At 49.4% G+C, this 7,665-nt stretch overlaps 1 long non-coding RNA gene across 2 annotated transcripts; it reads right to left on the bottom strand.

The window, feature by feature from the left end:
- Nucleotides 1–683: 683 nt before the first annotated feature.
- On the bottom strand, nucleotides 684–6,032 carry LOC103160678. 2 transcript variants are annotated; one of them, XR_003487262.2, is made up of 3 exons: nucleotides 5,179–6,032; nucleotides 3,473–3,650; nucleotides 684–2,262 (listed from the first exon to the last, which is right to left on the bottom strand). It is a non-coding gene; the product is annotated as an uncharacterized LOC103160678 (long non-coding RNA). The 2 variants fall into 2 exon arrangements; XR_003487261.2 differs by having other exon boundaries at nucleotides 684–3,650.
- Nucleotides 6,033–7,665: the final 1,633 nt, after the last annotated feature.

Genomic DNA, 7,665 nt, shown 5'->3' with positions numbered 1-7,665 from the left:
AGGATCTCACAGAAGATACCCAAGTGAGTTTACAGATTAGGGACACAACCTCCTTCACTCCAAGGGATTAGCTAGGCAGAGACCAAAAGAGAGTTGTGGCTGTGACAGCTATAAGGGGTCAAAGCTGGAATGATTAATTAGCCTGACCTCTAGATGTGCAGGAGGAACCTGTGACCTGTTGATGTCAGCCAAAAGGAAAAGGTTTTTGTTTTTGTGTTTGTGGCTGGAATAATAGCAGCACCAGTCTTTTTCCCTATGGCTCAGAGGGGAGTTGGTGGGGTTGGGAGCTTGGGTAGCTTGGGTGGAGCTCTGTGAATCCCGTGGAGGGAAACGATTCTGGCTCTGGATATCTATCCAATCAGAGTTCACCTCCCATCCCCTGGGACCTGGGATTCACAGTGAGACTAATGAATCACACTGAGCTTCCCAGTGACAGGTGAAGATCGGGCTCTAGCTCATTTGGCAGTTCCTCTTGGCAGCCATGTGGTTGTGTACCAGGAGACTGTGAGCTGCTTCTCCATGTGGTCCTGAGCCCCTTTAGAGCCCTTCAACAGCATCACCACCCCTCCCTGGGTTCCCTGCACCAGTTGTGTGACCCCGGACAAGTACTTCTACCTTCACAAACCCATTTCCTCAACTGGAGAGTGAACCTGCTGTCCACATGCAAACATACACCCATGACATGACATTTGAGCATGCAAAACAGCTTTATTCACACCAACCAAAATCAGCCATCGTATACCAGATGGATAAACAAATGGTGGAATACCCACAGGGTGTCATGCTGTCCAGCCTACAATGGAGTAGATGGACCCTAATGTACATGGAGGAATTAATCATAAAAACACACTAAGAGAAACTAGACACTTAACATATACTGTGTGACCACCAGAAAAGACTAACCATCAAGGGGGTGGATAGAGTTTTTCAGGGCAGGTAAGATTCCAGTCTAATGCTGATGGTTACATGGGTATGTGTTCCTGAAAAGACTAGAAACTGTATACTTAAAACTGGTGAATTTCGTTGCACATAAATAATATCTCAACAATGCTGTTCTGAGAAAGGTAGAAAACCATTGCCTGTACTAGGAGCCATTCTGTCACACAAATCCAAGATGGGTTTCTTTTAGAGGAAAAAAAAAAAAATGGCTCATGTATTCAGGTTAGTCCAAGTGTTGGCTTCAGGCATGGCTCAATCCAGGGGCTTGTTGAGTAGCAAGAACAAGTCCACACAGCGTAATCTGTGTTTTCTTTCTTCTTTGTTGGCTTCATCCTTAGCTGCATAAGTTGGCCACCAGCAATTTCAAGCTGACATCTTGTCAACTTAACTCCCATGAAAAGACGCAGCTGAAGTCCCACGGGGATGTGAGGGGGGATTCAGCAGTCTTTGCCCAGGCCTGGAACACATGCCTTCCTCTAAAGCCAGGGGATGTGGCTGCCCCTGCTTGAACTCTGGTGACACAGATTAATTAAAGGGTGACCTTTGAAGGAACAATATATCAACAGAAACAAGGTCCATGGAAAACTGACAGCTACCCGTCCTTCTACCTATCCTGTGCACTGTGCTATTACGCATTCCTCCTAGACAGCCCTGCAATGGCCAAGCCATCAGGAATGGGCCTCACTTCCATCCAGGGTTGCTTTCCTGACACAGGAGTCAAAACAGGAAATCCAGGTGGGCATGGTGGTGCACAGCTATAATGCTAGGGCTCGGGAGATGGAGGCAAAAGGATTATGAGTTCAAGCCCAAGCTGGACTACATAGCAAGATTCTGTCTCAAATCAAAAAAGGGCTGGGCATATAGCTCAGTGATAGAGCACTTGCATAGTATGTTGAAAGCCCGAGTCCAAACTCCAGGACAAAAAAAAAATAGGGTGACAGGGGAGTATTGCTTTTCTAGTAGTCAGGTACACCAGAACGCTGCAGGGTAGCTGACCCCAAGACATCTGGCAGGGCAAGGGGGAGCTGTGCAGAGGCCCCAGCCTAAAGCAGAGCCCTGCAGCTGCCTGAACTTGAAACTCCCAGGGGAAGGAGACCTCCTTACATGCTGGGCTTTGGTGACCCAACCCTCAGGGATCTAGGACAGAGACAAGGACTACAGCTCAATCTAGAGCCACTGGCCAGAGAAGAACTGTCAGGAAAGATAATCTTGCAGGATCAATGGCAGAAGACACCAGCCATCATGTGAAGACCCACATGTGACCTCAGTGTCAGGCAGTGCAACTACTCTCCAAGGGACCAGTGTTCCGGCTCAAGTGTCCTCCTGGAAGGGAAAAGGCAGGCAGCAACAGTGTCAGCTCTATATGCAACATAGACAGTCTACAGAGCACTCCTACAGCTATCAAATGGGCAACAGGCCCCGAGAGGATGCAAGCCTTCCCAAGGCTGCCCTGTGCTCAGAGCTCTTAGTTCCACCGTGGCAGGAGTTTGTAGCCCAGGTCCGACAGGGCAGCTGAGGGCTTCCTCTCAGCCCCACTACCCAGGCTGGAGCCCATGTGGTGCAATTCCTCTACTGAGGTGTTGGTGTGCACAGCCCTCCTGCCCTCTGGAAAGCAGGATTCATGGATGCCATAGCCAATAATGTGCACTCTGCTGCAAAGAGGCTTGGGTGGAGAGAAGGGCATGAGGTAGACAGAGAAGACGTGTGCCAAGCTGGGCAAGAATGGCTTGCTCACTCAATCAGGGCTCCTTCTTCTAAAGGAAGCCTGAGGGCCTGGCCCAGAGCCCAAGGGCTCCAGGAAAGCAGTGTTCTCGACTCCCATCCGCCAATTCCAAGGCAGGCTGGCTGTCCGGCTCTGCAGACCTGCTGGAAAATAGCTAACCACTTCCTGGAGCTAACAATGCACCATGGTCAGCTCACTGTACTGACGGCCAACTCAGCTAGTCCTCAGGCTGGGCTTCTGCAGTTGCCTTGGAAGTGAAGGAGGGACAATGTGCCAAAGACCATGACACCCCAGCAGCAGGGGCTTTCCCTCTAACACTAGCCCTAAGCAGAGAAGCGGCAGGCCGAGAGAGGTCTTACCATTGTCACCCAGAAAGCAGATGACTGTGAAAGGGACTTGACTGTGCCCTATCTAAAGCTTGAATTGGTGGTAGTGCAACAGACTGAACAGCAACTGAGGATCCAGGCCAGTGTACTCTTGCCAACTGGAAGTAAATGGAAGTGACCCATCCTCCCGTGGGTCAGGCACCTGCTCCCACACACCTCTGGATCAGGTGATGGCAATTCAGTATTACACTAGGGGGCTGAAGAGGTGTTCAGTTCCCAGAACCCATGTTGGGCAGCTTCTAATCACCTATGACTCTAGTTCCTAGGGACCTGACTGTCTCTTCTGGCCTCTGTGGGCACCAGCATTTGCGTGGTACACATGCATACATATATGCAGGTTAAAACTTACACATTAAAAGATGAACTAGGTTTCCTATATACTAAAGATGAATACCGCCACTATTGTTACAGAAATGTCACTGACCTTGGAGTCAGTGAATCCTGGCTCTGCCATTTCCTTGCTGTGTCCTCAGTAAGTATCCTGATGGCCTTCGCCTGCCAGATGCAAGTGGTCCCATCGTCCAAGGGGGTTCTCCAGGCAGAGACGGAGGGAATGTCTTCCATTGCCTCTGGTGGGCTTGTAGCTTGATAGTTCCTCCTAGCTGTTAAATAGAACACAAAGGCATGCAAGAAAAAGCCAACAGCAAGCCAAGGCACCCACCCCGGGTTCGTCTTGATCCCTACAACTCTGATCTAGTTTGTGTTATCAGACACCTAGTCACAGGTCCTTAACACTCCTTAAGTTGGCTGATCTCAACCTGTGGGTTGCAACCCCTTTAGGGGCCACATATCAAATACCCTGCCTATTTACATTATGATTTATAACAGTAACAAGATTATAGTTATGAAATAGCAATGAAATAATTTTATGGTTCGGTGTCACCACAATATGGGGAACTGTATTTAAAGGGTTGCAGCATGAGGAAGATTGAGAACCACTGTCTTAAGTGAGTCAAGGGTCAAAAAGCCTGACAGCTATCGGTCAAGGACAGCCTCACGGAGGACCTCATTTCAGACTCCCTCCAGCAAGACTGCAAGATCTGAGTTCCTGACTGGAAGGCAACAGTGGCCAGGCATATCCATATCCTCCTTGGAAAATAAAGAAATCCAGGCTCCTGAAGGCACAGGCCTGTGGCTCACTGGATTAGAGGCCTGGCTCCTATAAAACGTTCCCCTCTGGCTCAAAGGTGCTTGCCCTGTAAGGCTGACAAACCTGAGTTCAATCCCAGCAACCCATATGAAGGCAAAAAGAGAACATAGTGTAATGTATTTTTAAAAGGCACCAGCAAGATGGCTCAGCAAGTAAAGGCACTTGCCACCAAACCTGATGGTCTAAGTTTGATCCCTGGAGACCCACAGGCAGGCAAGTCCTCTGACCCCCATGTCTGCACCATGGCACGTGCCCCTCCCCCACAAATAAAAGTGCCCATTGTATTAACGGGGTGGGGCCAGAAGGAAAGTCTGGAAAGGCATGGCTCACAACAGACAATTCAGGCTTGAGTATTTATGAGCCTCATCCTTCCCTCTGACTCATTCGTGACAGCACTCCAGGGCAACTCTCATGTTTTCAAATAGTCTATGGTATTTGAAAGCACTTGGAAGGCAGAGGCAGGTGGATCTCTGTAAGTGATCGACAGAGTTGGACCCTCCTGTCCTGAAAACTCAAAAACCCACATGATGTCTTTGTGAGCATGTGTGTGGAGGCCAGAGGTCCACCTCAAGGTACCTTCCTCAACCGCTCTATGCCTTATTCTTTGGCAGGGTCTCACAGTAAACCCAGATTTGGCTAGACTAGTCCCTCAGAACTGCCTCTGCCTCACCACCTGAGATCGAAGGTCAGTGGTATTTAGGATGGAATTTGTGACAAGCTCTTTACTGGCTGAACCACCTCCCCAGCCCTGTCCTGTTGCAAATGCTTTGGGAAAGAATGAGGGCCATGGGAAGGAACAAGGAGGTTTGGGGCAGAGAGGCTTCAGGGAGAGGTGGTGACTGAACTTAGCAAAAGCCAGCAAAGCCGTTAGAGCTGACAGAACAGCTGTCACCCTTGTCCATCCCAAGTGTGAGAGTCTCCGCCCACTAAAGCCTCACTCACAGGATTTACTGCAAGAGTAAATCCTGTCTAACCCTTACCTGGAAGTGAGATGCCAGCAGTCTCTAGCAGAGCTGGGGGCACAGAGCCCTCAGACCCAGGGCCAGCAGGACAGTCGTGGTGTGGTCCAGCATACACCAACACTATCTTGTCGATGATGAGTGCTTCCAAGCTGGCTCATGGGGGCCTGAAGGCATCTTGAAGACGACTGTCCCCTGCTGACGTGAGTTCTCGAGATACTGGGTGACTTTCTGTAACAGGCCCCATGATGCTTATTGCTCATTCATCTGTCCAGCTGAGGACAAGCCACCTCAGCTGGCACACAAGACTGTTGCTTTGAGTTTTGGTGACATCTCTCTGGCCCCGTGGTGGTAGGAAAGAGGAGCATGCCACAAAATGGCTCCTGTTTCGAAGGCCTGGAGTAGCAGTGATAGAGCATCTGTGATCTCAGTACTTGGGAGGCGGAGGCAGAAGCATCAGGAGTTCAAGGCCAATCTTGGCTCCATGAGACCCTGTTTTATTTTTTTAAAAAATGGAATGGATTAAAAAAGGCATGCATGCTGCATTGCAGTCCCCTATCCACCCTCATAGGTGGACCCCAAGTCAAAATATATGTAGGGTGGAGGCACCGGCTGAACATGGAGCTGGTGTCTGCAGTAACGGGGATAGAGAATGTCCACCTAAGAAGAAGCAAGTTCTGGGGTCACAGCAGCAGAGAAATGCCTAGATCAACATAGCCACTGGCTCTTAGTCTCTTCACTTGAGACTTTAAAAAAAAAAAGTTTCTGCCCAGGTACCTGCACCACTTCTCAGGAAACAGCAGAGGGGTTGGATCCTGTAAGACAACTACCCCTTAACCCAACAACCTTTACCTCATATGAAACAGGGAAACCCGGGAATGTCCCCCAGCCCTCCCCACCCCCATGCCACCCACCCCCCAAAAAATAAACATGTATGCGCCACATGAACTGTTTCAACCAGCATGTGCTCATCCCTCATTTTGGGTAGAGGGTATGTTCCAATCTGACAACACAAATTCCTTCCAGCCTAGAAGGGCCAGGTGGGCAAGGCCTGGATTGGCCCACAGCTGCCTGATGCACACTGCAAGAACAATAAGGATTTTTAGGGGCATTATGACTGAGTCAGAAAACACAGCTGCCCCTGAAAGTCCCTCATTTTTCTTGCTGTCCTTGAACATGCGTCAAGTAAGGTGACTGGTCATCCAGTTGGCCCAGGTGAGGAGACGTAGAGACATTCATTGGTCCCTTACCCAACCCTAGTCCACTGTCCCCAATCAATCAATCCAGAACCCAGTTAGTGTACTCTGCCACAGGGATCCAACATCTCACAGGGGGGACGTGGATCCATCCACTCTGCTGCAACTGGTTCTGAGGTCAAGTGAGGGTCTCAGGATGAGGGGCGTCTAGCCTATTCACGACAGGGCCCTGCTGAGGCCAGCCCTCATTCAGGTAAGAAGAAAACCAGCCCAGAACCCTGGAGCCAGTACTGTGGAAGACCAATATACAGGTGTGAGCCTGAGCATGGCAGCTGAGCTCTGCCCTACTTTTCTAACAGCTCTCTGACCAAGGGTACCAAAGACTACAAGCCAGGCATGGTGACGCAGGTGCAGTAAGAGTTCAAGGTCAGCCTTGGCTACATAGTGAGCTGGACACCAACCTGTCTTAAAATCAAACCCCCAAACCAGGGGCTGGAGAGTCAGGTTAATCAGTGCTTGCTGTGCAATCATGAGGACTAGAGTTCAGAGACCGGCATCCATGTAACAAGTCAGATGTCCCACAGGCTGTAGCCTGTAACTCCAGCTCTGAGGGATCCTCCTTGCCACCAGGCATGCATACCTGCACACACATAATTTAAAAAGGAGACAAGGTAACTTCTCGATCACTGACTCAGGACTGCAATCAGGCACACATTGTCCATAACTGAGTAACACCACAAGTGGATGACTTCAGAATGTGTGTGTGTGTGGGGGGGGGTAGGAAGTGCAGGTTAGCCCTCTGGCTTCTCTGCTGCACCCTGCCCTACCTTTTACACACAGCTTCAGGTGGGCCTGTGTATGAAGATAGATCTACCCTATGCCTTTCTACTAAAACATGGGCAAAGACAGACTTCTGAAATGTTCCACACGTTTTTAGGTTTAAACCACCAAGCTGACTAAGTAGGGAATTGTAGGCTTTGAAAGGGTGGCAGAAAGTGGCAAAAAGAAAAAGCCAGTAACTTTTTTTTTCCCCCCTTGTAGGAAAACGGAAATAAAACCAAAACACCTTTCAGGGCCAGTAAGATGGCTCAGCAGGTAAGCCCACTCGGAACACAAGCCTGGTGATCTAAATTCAATGTTCAGAACCCACAATGGAAGGAGAGAACACACTACTGGAAACTGTCCTCTGCAAGCAAGCATGTGTGTGTGTATGCTCAAACTCTCTCTCCTACTATACACATCAGAAAATTTAAAAATCTTCCAGAATTGGGGTCTTATTTAGGATGCTCTTTAAACAGGATGTTCCTCCTGT

The sequence above is a fragment of the Cricetulus griseus genome, chromosome 7 (genome assembly GCF_003668045.3).
Source record: "Cricetulus griseus strain 17A/GY chromosome 7, alternate assembly CriGri-PICRH-1.0, whole genome shotgun sequence".
Taxonomy (NCBI): Eukaryota; Metazoa; Chordata; class Mammalia; order Rodentia; family Cricetidae; genus Cricetulus; species Cricetulus griseus.
The sequence above is the reverse complement of the archived record's forward strand: the minus strand, read 5'-3'. Positions and strand labels throughout refer to the sequence as shown.